Here is a 23701-nt window from a genome sequence, read left to right on the forward strand (position 1 = left end):
ATTTTGGAGATCAAAAGTTTTTTTTAAAGTTGTGATCTCAAATGTTTTGAAACCTCCATAAGTTATGGATATGAAAAGGTTTTAAAAAAAAATTGATTCAAAGTTTTTATGGAGATACAAAATTTGGTGTTAATGTTTTAAAGAATTCCATAACCTATTCTTAAGTTGTGGAACATGAAAAGTTTCATCATAAAACAAGCATTTAACTCCATAAGTTATGGATTACCAAAAGTGTTTATGTTTCCTTGATTTATGAGTTAGTTTAGATTAATGGAAAAAAAATTTGTGTTTTGGTTGTTTTCAATCTTAATTAATCTAGAGGTAGTTCATAAAATGTGTTTTTGTAACTTGTCCTCAAGTTACATAAAAGGTCACATTTATGAATCTTAAAACTCATAAAAGTGGCATAGGTTACATAAAAAAAAATGAAGAGTCTTTTTCATTAAATAGTATTATTACTCCATAACTTGTCCTCAAGTTATGGATGTTTAAGAGTCACTTCTTTAAAAGTGTTATTAAAGAATAAGAGGTTACATAAAAAATGAAGAGTCTTCATTTTAATGAACCATTAAACTCATAAGTTATGAAATGAAAAGTTTTGAATAGTTTGAAAAACTTGCCCTCAAGTTTTGGAATTTGTAAAGTTTTCACTTATGAATACTTTAATTCCAAGTTAAGCCCTTAGAATTTTAAAAGTTAAAATTCAACCCTTATACTTTATAATATTATAAGTTAATAATATTTATATATATGTATCAGAGTAAAGTCGTCTTACCATTAGTAGGCCTCATTCACGAAGCCGGTCTATAAGGGGGGTATAAGGTTACTGCCTATAAAATGGCAGTTTAATGGGTGTCCACTCTCACCCACCGCTTCCTTGACCGGTGGAGGGTCGTTAGCTGAACAGGTAGGACAAGGACTACAATTCTCCCTTCATTAAAAGTATTAATGATAAACTAAGTAACTAAACCTTTTATTAATTCCCAATCTTAGTTACTTAGGAAAATGTGAATAAGGTGCTAATCCATGAAATTATACTTTGCACTTTGTTTAAGCCGTTAGTGGAGCGTGTGTGGTTAACCGACACACTAACCTGGATTTAACAAGGTAGGCAAAGGCTAACTTAATATCTATCATAGTATCGGTGGAGCGTGTGTGGTTAACCGGCACATCGATTGAGGGGTAAATATTAAGGGTACCAAGTATATTTGCATGGTTACTTCACACCTTGTTTTGTGATCCTCGGCATCCCAGTCACAAAACCTGAAGGGCACACTCGAGATTGAAACATGCCATTGAAAAGTTCAATGAATCTCAAAAGAATCTAGGAGTTTCAAAACCAATTAAAACCTAATAATTATTTCGTTTTTCATGGTGGAAATTGGTAAATCGTCATTTACCTACCTTCAACTATTTTATAACTCGGATTACGGCATCCCTCTTCCAGTTATAAATGGGTTGTTGGATCCTAGCCTTAATATTTCATATTGGGTGTTATGTTAAGGACTTTAAATCAACTATCTTGAATATCTCCCAAAAAGATGTCTGGTTCAGACATCTATGATCCTCCCAAATCTCTTGGAACTTCACTTCCTCCACCTCCTCCTATTATTCTCCCTAACCCACAAGTTCAAGGTCACTCAAGCCCTATTGGCAAGCAAGGTCTATGTGTGATCGCATCTTGGAAATGAAGTCACATATTGACAAGCCGGGAGAGTTGGGTGTCAAACTCTTGAGAAAGTTGGTGGTTCAATCACTTTCTAAGTCACATAGTGAATTCCTTTGGGACTACTATGAAACAAACTATGACATAACCCTTAATGATCTTATCTATTTGCTTGGTGCTGCTGAATCAGCAATAATTTGGAGCACTGGGAGAGCAAATTTGATTAGTATATCAACTTCCCAAGCTACCATGGACATTAACAATGGTAACATTGGATATCTAGAAAAGCCTTCTCTTCCCAAGGAAAGGGATTGACCATAGTCAACTAGGTTGACCAAATGGTAAAGAGAAAGGCTAAGTCTGCGATAGTCCCATGTACCATTCCCAAAGAGTCCCTATGTTTCTCTTGCCAAAGGAAGGGGCATTGATTGCGAAGCAGCCTATTTACCTGAAAGATTATAAGGTTGATCAAGTCAAGAAGATTGACTCTACTTCAGGTAAAGTCCACTATCTAACTCTGTTTAATTTATATTCTGAGATTCTTGTTACATGATGTGACTGGGTCACATGTTGATGTTTTAAGAATCAAAGAAAAGTGAAGAAACTTAAAGGAAGTATATGCTGATTCTGATCGTGAAGATGGATCTCGATCGCATGGTTCTGTGATCAGAATTTTGAGTTGTTGCTTAGGAGTTATGATATATTGCTTAGGAATAGATAACAACAAAGTTTTTCATGTGCTTTTGCACTGTAAGGATAGTTTTTTCCGCAAAGTTTTTAAAATAAAAGGAAAAAAAATTGATTTTATTTATTTTAAAATATCCTTACAATGGCATTTGTGAAACGGAAAAAAAATTGTTGCTTATATGATTTCATTAATAGCAAGAGTGGAAATATGAATTTGATTCTTTCATTTGTGTTAGTGTCTAAATTTTCCAAATAACGAAAGATTTTCATCACCCAAGTTTCAGTTGGATAGAAACTTGGAATCATGCAAGTTGTATAGTATGATGAATGAGAACTTTCAAGCATTGGAAAATTAAGACTAATTACTTGTTCACATGGATGTATGAGTCAAGTAAAGGACTAAGGGATCGAGTACACATTCTTGTGCACTGATCAAGCCCACCACAAATGTAACTTGAGTGACACATCTTAAAGAAGGTTTATTAACACTAGTGAAATGTAAGAGTAAAAGGTTTTCTACTCTTGTACATTTGAATTTGGTAAGTTGTGATGTTTTGGATAAAACAGAGACCAACTTAGGCCAATTGTGTTAAGTGTTTGTTGTGATTAGAATCCACACTATCTCTTGAATATTTGGGAAGAAAGTTTTATAGGTCAAGGAGACAGTGGGAGTCTAAAAGATCCTGAAAGGGTTTCAAGAAGTAATCAAGAATAAAACCTGTATTTCATCCCTAGCACACAACTAGAGATTTATAACCTATCGTGTTGACATTTCTGTGCCCATTCCAGTTAAGTTGGCTATACATTTGAGTTCTACATGTTCTCAATTGTTTGCATAGCTACTTGGAAGCAATGGCAGGCCCTTGAGCTGCCAGGTGGCAAAAAGTTAAGATTGCACAAGTTCAATCCATATGAGTTAGGATTTGTCACTAACCTAGTCTTGTGATTATGGTTTGACAAATTCACATGGATAAGAACACATACACCATAAAATCTAAGTGTCATAAGGTTTCTCTCCGATTCATGAAATTGATGGTGAGGAAATTCTTTCACTAAGTAGATTTTAAGTAGATAGCAATTGTGATATTTGCAGTTCTCAAAGTCGTTAGTGGAGCGTGCGTGGTTAACCGGCACACTAACATGGACTTATGAGAAATGGCAAAAGGTCTAAACAATTGAGACTATGATTGGGCATCCATTTTCATAGTTCTGAAATTGTTTAGACACACCTGTGATCTATCTAAGATAAGGTGTATGATTTTGATAAAGTCTTATCAAAGCAATCTAGTATCAGAAATCTGAACTTTGGTAAGAATGTCAATAAAGTATTGACTTCTAGAGGTCCAACTATTTTCTGGATACATGTCAAAGCTAGTGGGAGCATAAGTGTTATGCTAATAATCATCATGTTAGTGGGAGCATGATAATTATGATAAGTATTGCAAGTTAGCAATGTTAATTATAGAAAACAAAAGTTTCAATTCGTGAGGTTGCAGGGGTTGAAAAAGTTGTTTTGCTATAATTAAGGGAGAGGAAATTATACTTCATTTCAATTCTAAAAAGCTTAGATTGAGTTTATAATCATTCTAAAGAGGTTATATTGAGATTTTAATCACCTTTAGTCAAGAATATATATATATGAATTTCATGTTGGATTGGTTCAACTTAAGAAAATTCTATATATTGCGTTCTCAAAATTCGATTATGATTACGACATCCCTTTTCATAGTCAAATTTTGAGAATATGGCAAACAAAAAATTATTATGGAAAAAGACTGGTCTAGAACCATGTCTTTATGTGAAACATCATGAATCGTGTCCCATTTACTTTGGGTACAAGATCGATTACATGTGCTATAATATATATCCTTTCTGAATTTTCCAAATGCCTTGGGGCATTAAGGGGAACAATGTCTAGAATTGGATATGACTAAAGTGATTAAGCAATTGTCGAGGACAATCTAAGGCTTACCAAAGATTGGTTGCTCAAGGACAGTGGGAAGTATACTGTTAATATTGGAAGGACCATATTGACATAGTCTGAAAAGTGGCAACGCTTGTTCAGAAGTGGTAGTCAAAATGGGAATATAGAGTTGTCTTCATAGGTGGAAGCAATCTGTGTAAGGTTAAAGAAACTTAATGCAAGAAGCATGTTCAAAGCAATGCGCTTTGAATTTGAGACATCATTTCCATGGAATTGCTCTCCATTGGAATACTCTGTAATGATTATTGCCAAGTCTTCATGGCTTTGTGCATAATCATTACAAAAGGAACAGTGCATATAAGTTTAAAATCTAAACAGATTTCGATAAATGTTAGGAATTCTTACATTTACGACAAGGATTTGGGAGTGTGAAAAGAGAATCATTGAAATTATGTTCAATTGATCTAGTTCACAAAGAAAAGGATCATAGACAAACATAGAGTGCATACTTGGTATATGGCAAACCTATTGTTTAGAAAAACATAGTGTACATGCTTGGAGCATGGGACAACTAGTGTTTTTAATTTAGGTATAAAGTTGATAAAACCGAAACAATGAATAATGAGTAATCAGTATGGTGATAAATAAAAGTGGTCTATTTATATTCATAGGGTTTGATACCATATTTGAAAGGTCATGGGTATTAGGGTTTACATGGATGTAACCCTAATCCTCCATAATATATAAAGGGGTCCTTGGCTCACAAAATTGGCACAAGTGTGTGAAAATAAGAGTGGGCCGATTTTAGTGTGCATACATATTCTCTTAAGTTCTTCCAAGGTGTTTTGGTGATTTGTGATTCCGTTTGAGGCTTCCACACTATTGGGGCTAAGCTCTTAAAGCTTGAAGACATCAAGCTACATCAAAAGGTATGTCATCTAACTAGAACTTTGTAGTATAGGTGCTTCATAATATGCTAGTTAGGATGAAACCTTGGAATAGTTAATATTTGCATGTATAATAGAGAAAACATAGATCCAAGGTTTATAGGGTTGCATGTACACGATAGGAGTGTTAGAATGCTCAAAACCCAACAGTGGTATCAGAGCCATGGGTTGTTTTATGTTATATTCATGCAAATGTTTGATTTTCAAAGTTGAAAAAAAAAGAAAAAAAACATGAAGTTTGTCAAATTTTAAGATAATTACTTGTTTTGTGAAAAACTAATTATTTGTAAAATTTGAATCATTTGTTATATGAGTTGAATTAGGTCAAATTTAGTAAAAGATAAAATGATATGATTATTTTATTAGTTTTAAAAGTTTGATCTAAATGTTTTAAAGAGTTACAAATTTTGTCATAAAATTTTGGAGATCAAAAGTTTTTTTTAAAGTTGTGATCTCAAATGTTTTGAAACCTCCATAAGTTATGGATATGAAAAGGTTTTAAAAAAAAATTGATTCAAAGTTTTTATGGAGATACAAAATTTGGTGTTAATGTTTTAAAGAATTCCATAACCTATTCTTAAGTTGTGGAACATGAAAAGTTTCATCATAAAACAAGCATTTAACTCCATAAGTTATGGATTACCAAAAGTGTTTATGTTTCCTTGATTTATGAGTTAGTTTAGATTAATGGAAAAAAAATTTGTGTTTTGGTTGTTTTCAATCTTACTTAATCTAGAGGTAGTTCATAAAATGTGTTTTTGTAACTTGTCCTCAAGTTACATAAAAGGTCACATTTATGAATCTTAAAACTCATAAAAGTGGCATAGGTTACATAAAAAAAAATGAAGAGTCTTTTTCATTAAATAGTATTATTACTCCATAACTTGTCCTCAAGTTATGGATGTTTAAGAGTCACTTCTTTAAAAGTGTTATTAAAGAATAAGAGGTTACATAAAAAATGAAGAGTCTTCATTTTAATGAACCATTAAACTCATAAGTTATGAAATGAAAAGTTTTGAATAGTTTGAAAAACTTGCCCTCAAGTTTTGGAATTTGTAAAGTTTTCACTTATGAATACTTTAATTCCAAGTTAAGCCCTTAGAATTTTAAAAGTTAAAATTCAACCCTTATACTTTATAATATTATAAGTTAATAATATTTATATATATGTATCAGAGTAAAGTCGTCTTACCATTAGTAGGCCTCATTCACGAAGCCGGTCTATAAGGGGGGTATAAGGTTACTGCCTATAAAATGGCAGTTTAATGGGTGTCCACTCTCACCCACCGCTTCCTTGACCGGTGGAGGGTCGTTAGCTGAACAGGTAGGACAAGGACTACAATTCTCCCTTCATTAAAAGTATTAATGATAAACTAAGTAACTAAACCTTTTATTAATTCCCAATCTTAGTTACTTAGGAAAATGTGAATAAGGTGCTAATCCATGAAATTATACTTTGCACTTTGTTTAAGCCGTTAGTGGAGCGTGTGTGGTTAACCGACACACTAACCTGGATTTAACAAGGTAGGCAAAGGCTAACTTAATATCTATCATAGTATCGGTGGAGCGTGTGTGGTTAACCGGCACATCGATTGAGGGGTAAATATTAAGGGTACCAAGTATATTTGCATGGTTACTTCACACCTTGTTTTGTGATCCTCGGCATCCCAGTCACAAAACCTGAAGGGCACACTCGAGATTGAAACATGCCATTGAAAAGTTCAATGAATCTCAAAAGAATCTAGGAGTTTCAAAACCAATTAAAACCTAATAATTATTTCGTTTTTCATGGTGGAAATTGGTAAATCGTCATTTACCTACCTTCAACTATTTTATAACTCGGATTACGGCATCCCTCTTCCAGTTATAAATGGGTTGTTGGATCCTAGCCTTAATATTTCATATTGGGTGTTATGTTAAGGACTTTAAATCAACTATCTTGAATATCTCCCAAAAAGATGTCTGGTTCAGACATCTATGATCCTCCCAAATCTCTTGGAACTTCACTTCCTCCACCTCCTCCTATTATTCTCCCTAACCCACAAGTTCAAGGTCACTCAAGCCCTATTGGCAAGCAAGGTCTATGTGTGATCGCATCTTGGAGATGAAGTCACATATTGACAAGCCGGGAGAGTTGGGTGTCAAACTCTTGAGAAAGTTGGTGGTTCAATCACTTTCTAAGTCACATAGTGAATTCCTTTGGGACTACTATGAAACAAACTATGACATAACCCTTAATGATCTTATCTATTTGCTTGGTGCTGCTGAATCAGTAATAATTTGGAGCACTGGGAGAGCAAATTTGATTAGTATATCAACTTCCCAAGCTACCATGGACATTAACAATGGTAACATTGGATATCTAGAAAAGCCTTCTCTTCCCAAGGAAAGGGATTGACCATAGTCAACTAGGTTGACCAAATGGTAAAGAGAAAGGCTAAGTCTGCGATAGTCCCATGTACCATTCCCAAAGAGTCCCTATGTTTCTCTTGCCAAAGGAAGGGGCATTGATTGCGAAGCAGCCTATTTACCTGAAAGATTATAAGGTTGATCAAGTCAAGAAGATTGACTCTACTTCAGGTAAAGTCCACTATTCTGAGATTCTTGTTACATGATGTGACTGGGTCACATGTTGATGTTTTAAGAATCAAAGAAAAGTGAAGAAACTTAAAGGAAGTATATGCTGATTCTGATCGTGAAGATGGATCTCGATCGCATGGTTCTGTGATCAGAATTTTGAGTTGTTGCTTAGGAGTTATGATATATTGCTTAGGAATAGATAACAACAAAGTTTTTCATGTGCTTTTGCACTGTAAGGATAGTTTTTTCCGCAAAGTTTTTAAAATAAAAGGAAAAAAAATTGATTTTATTTATTTTAAAATATCCTTACAATGGCATTTGTGAAAAGGAAAAAAAATTGTTGCTTATATGATTTCATTAATAGCAAGAGTGGAAATATGAATTTGATTCTTTCATTTGTGTTAGTGTCTAAATTTTCCAAATAACGAAAGATTTTCATCACCCAAGTTTCAGTTGGATAGAAACTTGGAATCATGCAAGTTGTATAGTATGATGAATGAGAACTTTCAAGCATTGGAAAATTAAGACTAATTACTTGTTCACATGGATGTATGAGTCAAGTAAAGGACTAAGGGATCGAGTACACATTCTTGTGCACTGATCAAGCCCACCACAAATGTAACTTGAGTGACACATCTTAAAGAAGGTTTATTAACACTAGTGAAATGTAAGAGTAAAAGGTTTTCTACTCTTGTACATTTGAATTTGGTAAGTTGTGATGTTTTGGATAAAACAGAGACCAACTTAGGCCAATTGTGTTAAGTGTTTGTTGTGATTAGAATCCACACTATCTCTTGAATATTTGGGAAGAAAGTCTTATAGGTCAAGGAGACAGTGGGAGTCTAAAAGATCCTGAAAGGGTTTCAAGAAGTAATCAAGAATAAAACCTGTATTTCATCCCTAGCACACAACTAGAGATTTATAACCTATCGTGTTGACATTTCTGTGCCCATTCCAGTTAAGTTGGCTATACATTTGAGTTCTACATGTTCTCAATTGTTTGCATAGCTACTTGGAAGCAATGGCAGGCCCTTGAGCTGCCAGGTGGCAAAAAGTTAAGATTGCACAAGTTCAATCCATATGAGTTAGGATTTGTCACTAACCTAGTCTTGTGATTATGGTTTGACAAATTCACATGGATAAGAACACATACACCATAAAATCTAAGTGTCATAAGGTTTCTCTCCGATTCATGAAATTGATGGTGAGGAAATTCTTTCACTAAGTAGATTTTAAGTAGATAGCAATTGTGATATTTGCAGTTCTCAAAGTCGTTAGTGGAGCGTGCGTGGTTAACCGGCACACTAACATGGACTTATGAGAAATGGCAAAAGGTCTAAACAATTGAGACTATGATTGGGCATCCATTTTCATAGTTCTGAAATTGTTTAGACACACCTGTGATCTATCTAAGATAAGGTGTATGATTTTGATAAAGTCTTATCAAAGCAATCTAGTATCAGAAATCTGAACTTTGGTAAGAATGTCAATAAAGTATTGACTTCTAAAGGTCCAACTATTTTCTGGATACATGTCAAAGCTAGTGGGAGCATAAGTGTTATGCTAATAATCATCATGTTAGTGGGAGCATGATAATTATGATAAGTATTGCAAGTTAGCAATGTTAATTATAGAAAACAAAAGTTTCAATTCGTGAGGTTGCAGGGGTTGAAAAAGTTGTTTTGCTATAATTAAGGGAGAGGAAATTATACTTCATTTCAATTCTAAAAAGCTTAGATTGAGTTTATAATCATTCTAAAGAGGTTATATTGAGATTTTAATCACCTTTAGTCAAGAATATATATATATGAATTTCATGTTGGATTGGTTCAACTTAAGAAAATTCTATATATTGCGTTCTCAAAATTCGATTATGATTACGACATCCCTTTTCATAGTCAAATTTTGAGAATATGGCAAACAAAAAATTATTATGGAAAAAGACTGGTCTAGAACCATGTCTTTATGTGAAACATCATGAATCGTGTCCCATTTACTTTGGGTACAAGATCGATTACATGTGCTATAATATATATCCTTTCTGAATTTTCCAAATGCCTTGGGGCATTAAGGGGAACAATGTCTAGAATTGGATATGACTAAAGTGATTAAGCAATTGTCGAGGACAATCTAAGGCTTACCAAAGATTGGTTGCTCAAGGACAGTGGGAAGTATACTGTTAATATTGGAAGGACCATATTGACATAGTCTGAAAAGTGGCAATGCTTGTTCAGAAGTGGTAGTCAAAATGGGAATATAGAGTTGTCTTCATAGGTGGAAGCAATCTGTGTAAGGTTAAAGAAACTTAATGCAAGAAGCATGTTCAAAGCAATGCGCTTTGAATTTGAGACATCATTTCCATGGAATTGCTCTCCATTGGAATACTCTGTAATGATTATTGCCAAGTCTTCATGGCTTTGTGCATAATCATTACAAAAGGAACAGTGCATATAAGTTTAAAATCTAAACAGATTTCGATAAATGTTAGGAGTTCTTACATTTACGACAAGGATTTGGGAGTGTGAAAAGAGAATCATTGAAATTATGTTCAATTGATCTAGTTCACAAAGAAAAGGATCATAGACAAACATAGAGTGCATACTTGGTATATGGCAAACCTATTGTTTAGAAAAACATAGTGTACATGCTTGGAGCATGGGACAACTAGTGTTTTTAATTCAGGTATAAAGTTGATAAAACCGAAACAATGAATAATGAGTAATCAGTATGGTGATAAATAAAAGTGGTCTATTTATATTCATAGGGTTTGATACCATATTTGATTTATTTATTCTTGTGTTTCACTTTGCATGTTTTGACTTCCATAATAACTAGGTTATTCTTCCGGAATGACTAAGTTATTCAAACCGTCCACAGTCGGTCATATGTAGGAAGTAGATATGAATCAAGACTGTCATGGGTTGGCTTGTAGAGGTCCAAGTTGGTGGACAAAGTTGTGCTACAACACTCATGAGTGCTCATAAGTTCTGAGTATTGGATTCAACCCGTGCTCATTTGAATCACTTCATGGATTTTATCACGAGTGATCATGAGACGATAATATCTTATATTCTTCAAACCTAGAGATATGAGTTGTTACTATGAGTTGGTTGTACACTTCATGGATTTTATCACTCATTGGTTTTTATTCTTCTTTTACCCAGTTTCATATCTTAAACTTTCTTTTTTTAAGTGTTAAATATTTGGCTACATGAACAATAAGGAAGGTTAAATGTTTTGCAGATGACTTAAATAATACTGTATTGAAGCTTCCGATGATCTATATGATGGATTGCATAGAAAATGACTGTAGTTCACTACTCAAGTCATCAACTAAGGTACTTGATATCCCCTGATTTTGGCTAGTGTATGTATTTGTAAATTCAGTTAAAAGTTTTGGTCTGTGTATATCATGTTCCATGTTAGAGGCATGGGATATCATGTTTACATCTATGTAATGTTGATTAAATGTTCATCTCTACAGTTTACTTAGATTTCATGTCTTGTATATGTATCGGTTCTTAGTAGAACTTCTTTTTAACAATGGAGTCTTATTAGAATTCATTAGTAATTTTATTTATTTCAATATTTTATGCATATTGATGTGGTATGAATATACAGAGGGATCTTTACCCATCTCTGCTCTTATATCCAGCAGAAAGGAAGGAATCAATCTCTTATGATGGGGAAACATCAGTATTTAATATCATCAAGTTTATTGCTGATCAAGGTGGTGATTCTCATTGGATTTACAAGGAGCGAGGTAATTATTGGTCAAATTTTTTATGTTCTTATGTTCTATACTTCTTATTCTCACCTGAAATTCTATCATAAGGGCCATAGTAAGGTCATGTTAGATGCAAAACATTTTTAATACCTCACTATTTTGAGATTCAATCTTCCATTCAAGTAGATGATTCATTGTACTTTCTATGATTTAGGTATTTTATTGACTGAAGCTGAAAAGGGAGCATGGAATGAGAAACCATTTAAAGATCCATCAGAACCTGTAATAATGCATGAGGACATTTCACTCTAAAAGGAAAGCAATGAGATTCTACGAAAATACAGGTCCTATTCCTATACACACAAGTCAGACACCAAAAACAACATCGTACCTCACACACCATACGACCCCACTAAATCTGTACAAGAAATACTACTTGGTTCCATACTTGTTGCAACCCAAAAGCTTCAGAGTATATACCCATTTGCCAAATCCAAAATCCTCATTGTAAAAGTCAACACAACTACTGGATTTCCAGGTCTGATCATAAATAAACACATTAGTTGGGATAAAATCACACAACTCGATGAAGGGTGGATTCCCTGAAGGAGGCACCACTATCTTACGGTGGTCCTGTCATAGCACGTGAACTCCCACTTGTTTCCTTAACTCGAGAATCTTCTGGAAACGATGAACACCCTGAAGTTCTACCAGACATCTACTTCCTTGACCATGTTGGATTAGTGTCTAAGTCCAAAACTATAATTGGTATATATTTGACCCGACCGGCATGGTCCATTTGGGTTGCACTTCACCGAAACAATTTGTATTGATAATCTTTTGAGAATAGTATATTTATGATTTATTAATATATTATTAGTTATAATATATTAATATGAAATCATATAATTTAATTAGTATTGATCAAGACTTAATTTGGTGATCAAAAGAGACTAATTAAATATGGACTCTTATATATATATATATATATATATATATATATATATATATATATATATATATATATATATATATATATATATATATATATATATAGAATGGGCCAATGTTCATTTAGGATGGGCTAAGCTTGCATGGAAGTCCATGGATAGTCCATTGAGATTTTAACCATGGATCTTATGGAAATGAAAGGTCATGGGTATTAGGGTTTACATGGATGTAACCCTAATCCACCATACTATATAAAGAGGTCTTTGGAACATGAAATGGCATTGGTGTGTGAGTGAACAAGAGGTGGCCGATTTCTAGTGTGCTTACTATTCTATCAATTTTTCCAAGTTGTTTTTGGTGATTTGTGATTCCACTTGAGGCATCCACATTATTGGTGCTAGGCTCTTGAAGCTCCAAGGAATCAACCACAAGAAAAAGGTATGTTATCCTACTAAGTGTTATATTACAAGTACCCCATGGTATGCTAGTTCGGATGAGAACCTTGGAAGAATCATATTTGCATGTATAATAGAGAAAACATAGATCCAAGGTTTCTAAGGTTGCATGTACACCATAGGAGTGTTACAATGCTCAAAACCCATCAGTGATATCAGAGCCTAGGCTTGATTTTCAGTTATACTTGATGCAATTGCTGAAAAAATCGAAAATTTGGCTTTCTGGACAATCGAAAACTTGGCTTTCAGTTATACTCGCCGAGTCCAAGAGGAAATTCATTCTACTCGTCGAGTAGGTTCATACACTCGACGAGTAGGAGGCCCTGAGTGCATATTTTCGACTTTTAAGGATGGAATTGGACTAGAATCGTTACCCTAAGCTGTTTTTGATCTTATAAACCTGTTTTTGATATGGTAATGATCGTTCTAATTCAATTCAAAAGATAATTGTCAATAGATTCATGTTTTATATTAGTTTAATGGTTAGGCTAATTACATGAAAATTGTTTGATTTGAATTGTCTTGTTCATATGAGTTTAATCTAGATCATAGTTTTTCTTGACATGTTTATTTGTTTATTAGATGATCTAATTGGCCTTTAATGGATTCCATAACTTGTCCTCAATTTATGGAAAACCAAAAGTTTTTCTTTAAAAGAGTTTTTAAAGCCATTGGTTATAGAAACTTGAAGAGTCTTTTTCCATAAATTGTTTTATGACATCCATAATTTGTCCTCAATTTATGGATTTTCAAGAGTCTTGCCATTAAAAGCCATATTAAACTCATATGTTATAGATTCCAAAAGTTTCTTGAATTGTTCAAAACTTGCCCTCAAGTTTTGGAATTTGTAAAGTTACACTTTTGAATACTTTAGTTCCAAACCCTAGAATTTTAAATAGTTTAAAGTTCAACACTTATACTATTATAATATTATAGGTTTATTATTTATATATATGTATAAGAGTAAAAGTCAATCTTACCATTAGTAGGCCGCATTCACGAAGCCGGTCTATAAGGAGGGTATAAGGTTACTGCCTATAAAATGGCAGTTTAATGGGTGTCCACTCTCACCCACCGATTCCTTGATTGGTGGAGGGTCGTTAGCCGAACGGGTAGGACAAGGACTATAATTCTCATTAAAAGTATAATGATAAATATAAAGTAACTAAACCTTTTATAAATTCCAATCTTAGTTACTTTAGGAAAATGTGAAATTGGTGCTAACCCATGAAATTTCACTTTGTACCTTACCAAGTCGTTGGTGGAGCGTGTGTGGGTAATCGGCACACTAACATGGACTAGTAAGAGTGGAAAAGGGTGACTTAATGTTTATCACAGATCGGTGGAGCGCGTGTGGGAAATCGACACATCGATTAGGTGATAAAATTAAGGGTACCAAGTTAATTTGCATGGTTATTCACACCTTGTTTATGATCCTCGGCATCCCAGTCACAAACTTGAGAGGGCACAATCGAGATTTAAACATGCCATTGAAAAGTTCAATGAATCTCAAAAGATCTAGGAGTTTCAATCCAATTAAAACCTAACGCTCCTATTTCTTTTTTCATTGTGGAAATTGGTGAATCGTCATTCGCCTACCTTCAAATATTTTATAGCTTGGATTACGGCATCCCTCTTCCAAGTTATAAAATATTGTGTTGGGTCCTAGCCTTAATATTTCAGATTGGGTGTTATATTAAGGACTTAAATCAACTAACTTGAATTTCTCCCATTGTAGATGTCTAGATCAGACAACTATGGTCTTACCAAATCCCTTGAAAAAAAAACTTTCCTAATGAAGATGATGTCCCGTGGTTGGATCATGGAAATCATACTTCTCTTCCTCCACCTCCTCCAATTATTCTCCCTAACCCACAAGTTCAAGGTCACTCAAGCCCTATTGACAAGCAAAGTCTGTGTGTGCTCACATCTTGGAGATGAAGTCATATGTAGACAAGCCAGGAGAGTTGGGTGTCAAAGTCTTGAGGAAGTTGGTTGTTGACTAGGTTCTTCAATCACTTCCTAAGTCACATAGTGAGTTCCTTTGGGACTACTATATGACAGACCATAACATGACCCTTAATGATCTTAACTATTTGCTTGATGCTGCTGAATCAGCAATGATTTGGAGCGCTGGTAAAGCAAATTTGATTGGAAGATCGACTTCTCAAACTTCCATGGACATTGACAATGGTAACAATGGAAATCCAGAAAAGCTTTCTCTTCCCAATGGAAAGGGATCGACCATAGTCAATTCGGTTGACCAAATGGTAAAGAGAAAGGCTAAATCTGAGATAGTCCCGTGTACCATTCCCAAAGAGTCCATATGTTTCAATTGCAAAAGAAAGGGGAATTGGTTGCGAAGCTTCCCTATTTACCTGAAAGATCATAAAGATGGTAAAGTGAAAAAGGTTTGACTCTACTTCGGGTAAAGTTCACTATCTAACTCTATTAAGTTCCTATTTTGAGATTCTTATTACATGATGTGACTAGGTCGCATTTTTGATGTTTTAAGAATCAAATAGAGGAAGATTAAAAGAAGAGTAAGCTGATTCTGATCGTGAAGATCAGAATTTTGAGCTGCTGCTGAGAGTTATGATAGATTGCTTAGGAATAGATAACAACATGTTTTTCATTTGTATTTGCATTGTAAGGATAAGTTTTTTTTTTTCCTCAAGTTTTAAAATAAAAGAAAAAGTTTTAATTTTATTTATTTTAAATTTCCTTACAGTGGCATTTGTGAAAATTGTTGTTTATATGATTCCATTAATAGCGATATTGGAAAATGGATTTGATTCTTTCGTTTGTGGTAGTGTCATAATCAACCAAATAAGGAAAGATTCTCATCACCCAAGTTTCAGTTTGATAGAAACTTGGAATCATGCAACTTGTATTGTATGTTGAATGAGAATTTTCATCTTTGGGCAATTAAGACTAATTCCTTGTTCACATGTATATATTAGTCAAGTGAAGGACTAGGAGATCGGGTACACTTGGTTGTGAACTGATCAGGTCCACCACAAAGAATGATAAGGCTATTCGTCATGATTTACTAAAGTTTAGTAAATATGGTTATACTTAGAAGTTTAAGTGTAATCCTGAAACATTGGAAAAGGTTCAATGTAAGGCAAAAAGAATAAGAAGAATCAAATTTGGCAGAAAGATAAACGTTTCTCCAATCTGAAAAGATGGGAGAGTACTTGAGTATCTTGTTTTATTATTATCTTAGTGATTATAAAACCATATCACAATTGATTCTCTAAGGACATCTTAGTGCATCTGTTTGGCTGATAAGAGGAATCGTGGATTGTTGAATTGGTTAAATCAAAAAGATAAGTCATACTTCGTTCCAAAATTGAGTCTTAAAGTAATACTCCAAGATTGTAACTTGAGTGACATAATCTTAAGAAGGTTTATAACACTTGTCAAATGTAGAGTAAAATGTTTTCTTACTTTAGTACATTTGAAATTGGTAAGTTGTGATGTTTTGGATAAAACAAAGACCAACTAAGACCAATTGTGTGAAGTGTTTAACTTGATAAGAATCCGCACTAACTTTTGAATATTTGTTTTGTCAAGGAATGGTTCTTGACAAAGAAAATCTTATATTTCAAGAAGTCAGTGGGAGTCTTAAAAGATCTTGAGATAGTTTCAAGAACTAATCAAGAGTATTGTTAATCACTAGCCCACAACTTGAGGTTTGTAACCTATCGTGTTGACATATTCTAGTTTCTGTGCCAATTCCAGTTAAAGTTGACTATGCATGTGAGTTCTTTGAGTTCTCAGTTGTTTGCATAACTACTTGGAAGCAATGGTAGGCCCTTGTGCTGCCAGATGGCAAGAAGTTAAGATTGAACAAGTTCAGTCCATATTAGTTTGGATTTGTCACTAACATTGTCTTGTGATTATGGTTTTGACAAATTCACATGGATAGGAACACATACACCATTAAATCTAAGTGTCATAAGGTTTCTCTCCGATTCATGAAAATGATGGTGAGGAAACGCTTTCACTAAGTAGATTTTAAGTCGATAGCAATTATGATATTTGCGTTCTCAAAGTCGTTAGTGGAGCGTGTGTGGTTAACCGGCACACTAACATGGACTTGTGAGAAATGGCAAAGGTCTAAACAATTGAGACTATGATTATGACATCCCTTTTCATAGTTCTAAAATTGTTTAGACACACATGTGAGCTATCTAAGAAAAGGTGTATGATTTTGATAAAGTCTTATCAAAGCATCTCGTATCAGAAATATGAACTTTTGTAAGAAAGTCAATAAAGTATTGATTTCTAGAAGTCCAGCTGATTTCTGAATACATGTCAAAGCTAGTGGGAGCATAAGTGTTATCCTAGTAAGATAATAATTATTATGCTAGTGGGAGAATAATTAATTATGGTAAATATTGCAAGTTAGCAAGGTTAATTACAGAAAACAAAAAGGTTTCAATTCGTGAAGTTGTAGGGGTTGAATAAGTTGTTTTGCTATAACTAAGGGAGAGGAATTCATACTTCATTTCAAATCTAAAAGCTTAGATTGTGAGATTTTAATCAAATTTAGTCATGATTACATTATTTGTGTTCTAAAATTCGATTATGATTACGACATCCCTTTTCATAATTCGAATTATGAGAACATGGCAAATTATAAGAAATATTGTAGCAAAAGACTGGTCAAGTATCATGTTTTTATGTGAGACATCATGAATCGTGTATTGTATGTTTCGCATATAGGATCGATTGCATGTGCTATAATACTTATCCGTTCTAAATTTTCCAAATGCCTAGGGCATTAAGAGTGAAAAAGGAAGAGAAATGGATATGACTGAAATGATTAAGCAATTGTCGAGGACAATCTGAGGATTACCAAAGATTGGTTGCTCATGGACAATTGGAAGTATGATGTAAATTTTTTGAGAGGGACCATATTGACATATTCTGAAAAGAGGCAACTCTTGTTCATAAGTAAGAGTCAAAATGGGAATATGGAAATGGTTCCGTAGGAGGAAGTTATTCTTCAAATCTGTGTAAGATTAGGAAAAACTTAATGCAAGAAGGATGTTCAAAGGAATGTACTTTCAATGTGAGACTTCGTTTCCATGGAATTGATCTCCATTGGAATACTTTGTAATGTCTGTTGCCAAGTCTTTGTGACTTTTGTGCATAGTCATTAAAAGAGGACCAATGCATATGAGTTCAACAGATTATAGTAAATGACAAGAATTTGATATTCTTACATTTACGGTAAGGATTTGGGATTGTGAAATGAGCATCATTGGAATCATGTTCAATTGATCTATTTCACAAAGTAAGGATCATAGACAAACATAGTGTGCATACTTGGAGTATGGCATAACTATTGTTTAGAAAACATAGTGTGCATGCTTGGAGCATGGGACAACTATTGTTTTAATTCAAGTGTTAAGTTGATAAATCGAAACATTATGCAATGAATAATGTGTAATCAATATGGTGATAAATAAAAGGTGTTTTATTTATATTCATAAGTTCTGAGACCATATTGGATTCGATTATTCTTGTGTTTCACTTTGGATGTTTTGACTTCCATAATAACTAGGTTATTCAAACTCTCCACAGTCAATCATACTTTGGAAGTAGGTATGAATCAAGACTATCATGAATTGGGCTTGTAGATGTTTAAAGTGTTTAGACATAGCAAAAGTTGTTGCAACATTCATGAGTGCTCCTGGAATGAGATTCGAGTATTGGATTAAACCCACGCTCATTTGAATCACTTCATGGATTTTATCACGAGTGATCATGAGACGATAATATCTTATATTCTTCAAACGGAGACGTGTAAGTTGTAGTTGCGCGGCGGTTGCACATTGACATATGTAAACGCAACCAGTAACTTGGTTGTAAAACATATCGTTGTGTGTAATTTGATGAGTAAGTACAAGCGAACATTTGGGTCGAAGTTTATCCATTCCTTTTACCCTTGGAGGGATAAAAGCGATATATGTGGGCCCCTCGATGATTTAGTGATGACACCCCTAAGTGCTTGGCCAAGCCTGGACTGATTTGATTTGTTCAATTAGTTAGTCGTCATAAATCGGAAATCGGGAAACAACAAATGGACAGAGAGAATGATTATAATCCATGTCTCAGTCCATATGATATCTATAATGGAGGAATATATGATCCCTTATCTAATGGACAAGTCATTGATTTGTTCAGAGTTCGACAGAGGCTTTTAGAGCTACGATTGCTAGTCGGGTTGTGAAGTCGTACTTGCAATAATAGTTATTAGACTTATCCAAGTGGGAGACTGTTGGATTAATGTCTAAGTCCATAACTATATTTGGTATGTACTTGACCCGACCCGGCATGGTCCATTTGGGTTGCACTTCACCCGCACAATTTATATGGATAGTCTTTTGAGAATAGTATATTTATGATTTATATTAATATATTATAAGTTCTAATATAGTAATATGGAATCATATTATTTAATGAGTATTGATCAAGAATTAATTTAGAATTAATTAAGTGATCAAAAAGAACTAATTAAATATGGACTCTTATATATATGGAATGGGCCAAGTTCATTTAGGTTGGGCTAAGCTTTCATGGATGGTCCATGGAGCTTTTAACCCATGGATCCTATGTAAATGAAAGGTCATGGGTATTAGGGTTTACATGGATGTAACCCTAATCCTCCATAATATATAAAGGGGTCCTTGGCTCACAAAATTGGCACAAGTGTGTGAAAATAAGAGTGGGCCGATTTTAGTGTGCATACATATTCTCTTAAGTTCTTCCAAGGTGTTTTGGTGATTTGTGATTCCGTTTGAGGCTTCCACACTATTGGGGCTAAGCTCTTAAAGCTTGAAGACATCAAGCTACATCAAAAGGTATGTCATCTAACTAGAACTTTGTAGTATAGGTGCTTCATAATATGCTAGTTAGGATGAAACTTTGGAATAGTTAATATTTGCATGTATAATAGAGAAAACATAGATCCAAGGTTTATAGGGTTGCATGTACACCATAGGAGTGTTAGAATGCTCAAAACCCAACAGTGGTATCAGAGCCATGGGTTGTTTTATGTTATATTCATGCAAATGTTTGATTTTCAAAGTTGAAAAAAAAAAGAAAAAAAACATGAAGTTTGTCAAATTTTAAGATAATTACTTGTTTTGTGAAAAACTAATTATTTGTAAAATTTGAATCATTTGTTATATGAGTTGAATTAGGTCAAATTTAGTAAAAGATAAAATGATATGATTATTTTATTAGTTTTAAAAGTTTGATCTAAATGTTTTAAAGAGTTACAAATTTTGTCATAAAATTTTGGAGTTCAAAAGTTTTTTTTAAAGTTGTGATCTCAAATGTTTTGAAACCTCCATAAGTTATGGATATGAAAAGGTTTTAAAAAAAAATTGATTCAAAGTTTTTATGGAGATACAAAATTTGGTGTTAATGTTTTAAAGAATTCCATAACCTATTCTTAAGTTGTGGAACATGAAAAGTTTCATCATAAAACAAGCATTTAACTCCATAAGTTATGGATTACCAAAAGTGTTTATGTTTCCTTGATTTATGAGTTAGTTTAGATTAATGGAAAAAAAATTTGTGTTTTGGTTGTTTTCAATCTTAATTAATCTAGAGGTAGTTCATAAAATGTGTTTTTGTAACTTGTCCTCAAGTTACATAAAAGGTCACATTTATGAATCTTAAAACTCATAAAAGTGGCATAGGTTACATAAAAAAAATGAAGAGTCTTTTTCATTAAATAGTATTATTACTCCATAACTTGTCCTCAAGTTATGGATGTTTAAGAGTCACTTCTTTAAAAGTGTTATTAAAGAATAAGAGGTTACATAAAAAATGAAGAGTCTTCATTTTAATGAACCATTAAACTCATAAGTTATGAAATGAAAAGTTTTGAATAGTTTGAAAAACTTGCCCTCAAGTTTTGGAATTTGTAAAGTTTTCACTTATGAATACTTTAATTCCAAGTTAAGCCCTTAGAATTTTAAAAGTTAAAATTCAACCCTTATACTTTATAATATTATAAGTTAATAATATTTATATATATGTATCAGAGTAAAGTCGTCTTACCATTAGTAGGCCTCATTCACGAAGCCGGTCTATAAGGGGGGTATAAGGTTACTGCCTATAAAATGGCAGTTTAATGGGTGTCCACTCTCACCCACCGCTTCCTTGACCGGTGGAGGGTCGTTAGCTGAACAGGTAGGACAAGGACTACAATTCTCCCTTCATTAAAAGTATTAATGATAAACTAAGTAACTAAACCTTTTATTAATTCCCAATCTTAGTTACTTAGGAAAATGTGAATAAGGTGCTAATCCATGAAATTATACTTTGCACTTTGTTTAAGCCGTTAGTGGAGCGTGTGTGGTTAACCGACACACTAACCTGGATTTAACAAGGTAGGCAAAGGCTAACTTAATATCTATCATAGTATCGGTGGAGCGTGTGTGGTTAACCGGCACATCGATTGAGGGGTAAATATTAAGGGTACCAAGTATATTTGCATGGTTACTTCACACCTTGTTTTGTGATCCTCGGCATCCCAGTCACAAAACCTGAAGGGCACACTCGAGATTGAAACATGCCATTGAAAAGTTCAATGAATCTCAAAAGAATCTAGGAGTTTCAAAACCAATTAAAACCTAATAATTATTTCGTTTTTCATGGTGGAAATTGGTAAATCGTCATTTACCTACCTTCAACTATTTTATAACTCGGATTACGGCATCCCTCTTCCAGTTATAAATGGGTTGTTGGATCCTAGCCTTAATATTTCATATTGGGTGTTATGTTAAGGACTTTAAATCAACTATCTTGAATATCTCCCAAAAAGATGTCTGGTTCAGACATCTATGATCCTCCCAAATCTCTTGGAACTTCACTTCCTCCACCTCCTCCTATTATTCTCCCTAACCCACAAGTTCAAGGTCACTCAAGCCCTATTGGCAAGCAAGGTCTATGTGTGATCGCATCTTGGAGATGAAGTCACATATTGACAAGCCGGGAGAGTTGGGTGTCAAACTCTTGAGAAAGTTGGTGGTTCAATCACTTTCTAAGTCACATAGTGAATTCCTTTGGGACTACTATGAAACAAACTATGACATAACCCTTAATGATCTTATCTATTTGCTTGGTGCTGCTGAATCAGCAATAATTTGGAGCACTGGGAGAGCAAATTTGATTAGTATATCAACTTCCCAAGCTACCATGGACATTAACAATGGTAACATTGGATATCTAGAAAAGCCTTCTCTTCCCAAGGAAAGGGATTGACCATAGTCAACTAGGTTGACCAAATGGTAAAGAGAAAGGCTAAGTCTGCGATAGTCCCATGTACCATTCCCAAAGAGTCCCTATGTTTCTCTTGCCAAAGGAAGGGGCATTGATTGCGAAGCAGCCTATTTACCTGAAAGATTATAAGGTTGATCAAGTCAAGAAGATTGACTCTACTTCAGGTAAAGTCCACTATCTAACTCTGTTTAATTTATATTCTGAGATTCTTGTTACATGATGTGACTGGGTCACATGTTGATGTTTTAAGAATCAAAGAAAAGTGAAGAAACTTAAAGGAAGTATATGCTGATTCTGATCGTGAAGATGGATCTCGATCGCATGGTTCTGTGATCAGAATTTTGAGTTGTTGCTTAGGAGTTATGATATATTGCTTAGGAATAGATAACAACAAAGTTTTTCATGTGCTTTTGCACTGTAAGGATAGTTTTTTCCGCAAATTTTTTAAAATAAAAGGAAAAAAAATTGATTTTATTTATTTTAAAATATCCTTACAATGGCATTTGTGAAACGGAAAAAAAATTGTTGCTTATATGATTTCATTAATAGCAAGAGTGGAAATATGAATTTGATTCTTTCATTTGTGTTAGTGTCTAAATTTTCCAAATAACGAAAGATTTTCATCACCCAAGTTTCAGTTGGATAGAAACTTGGAATCATGCAAGTTGTATAGTATGATGAATGAGAACTTTCAAGCATTGGAAAATTAAGACTAATTACTTGTTCACATGGATGTATGAGTCAAGTAAAGGACTAAGGGATCGAGTACACATTCTTGTGCACTGATCAAGCCCACCACAAATGTAACTTGAGTGACACATCTTAAAGAAGGTTTATTAACACTAGTGAAATGTAAGAGTAAAAGGTTTTCTACTCTTGTACATTTGAATTTGGTAAGTTGTGATGTTTTGGATAAAACAGAGACCAACTTAGGCCAATTGTGTTAAGTGTTTGTTGTGATTAGAATCCACACTATCTCTTGAATATTTGGGAAGAAAGTTTTATAGGTCAAGGAGACAGTGGAAGTCTAAAAGATCCTGAAAGGGTTTCAAGAAGTAATCAAGAATAAAACCTGTATTTCATCCCTAGCACACAACTAGAGATTTATAACCTATCGTGTTGACATTTCTGTGCCCATTCCAGTTAAGTTGGCTATACATTTGAGTTCTACATGTTCTCAATTGTTTGCATAGCTACTTGGAAGCAATGGCAGGCCCTTGAGCTGCCAGGTGGCAAAAAGTTAAGATTGCACAAGTTCAATCCATATGAGTTAGGATTTGTCACTAACCTAGTCTTGTGATTATGGTTTGACAAATTCACATGGATAAGAACACATACACCATAAAATCTAAGTGTCATAAGGTTTCTCTCCGATTCATGAAATTGATGGTGAGGAAATTCTTTCACTAAGTAGATTTTAAGTAGATAGCAATTGTGATATTTGCAGTTCTC

This window comes from Lactuca virosa, chromosome 8 (assembly GCF_052849685.1).
Source record: "Lactuca virosa cultivar CGN04683 chromosome 8, Lactuca_virosa_CGN04683_v6, whole genome shotgun sequence".
Classification (NCBI taxonomy): Eukaryota; Viridiplantae; Streptophyta; class Magnoliopsida; order Asterales; family Asteraceae; genus Lactuca; species Lactuca virosa.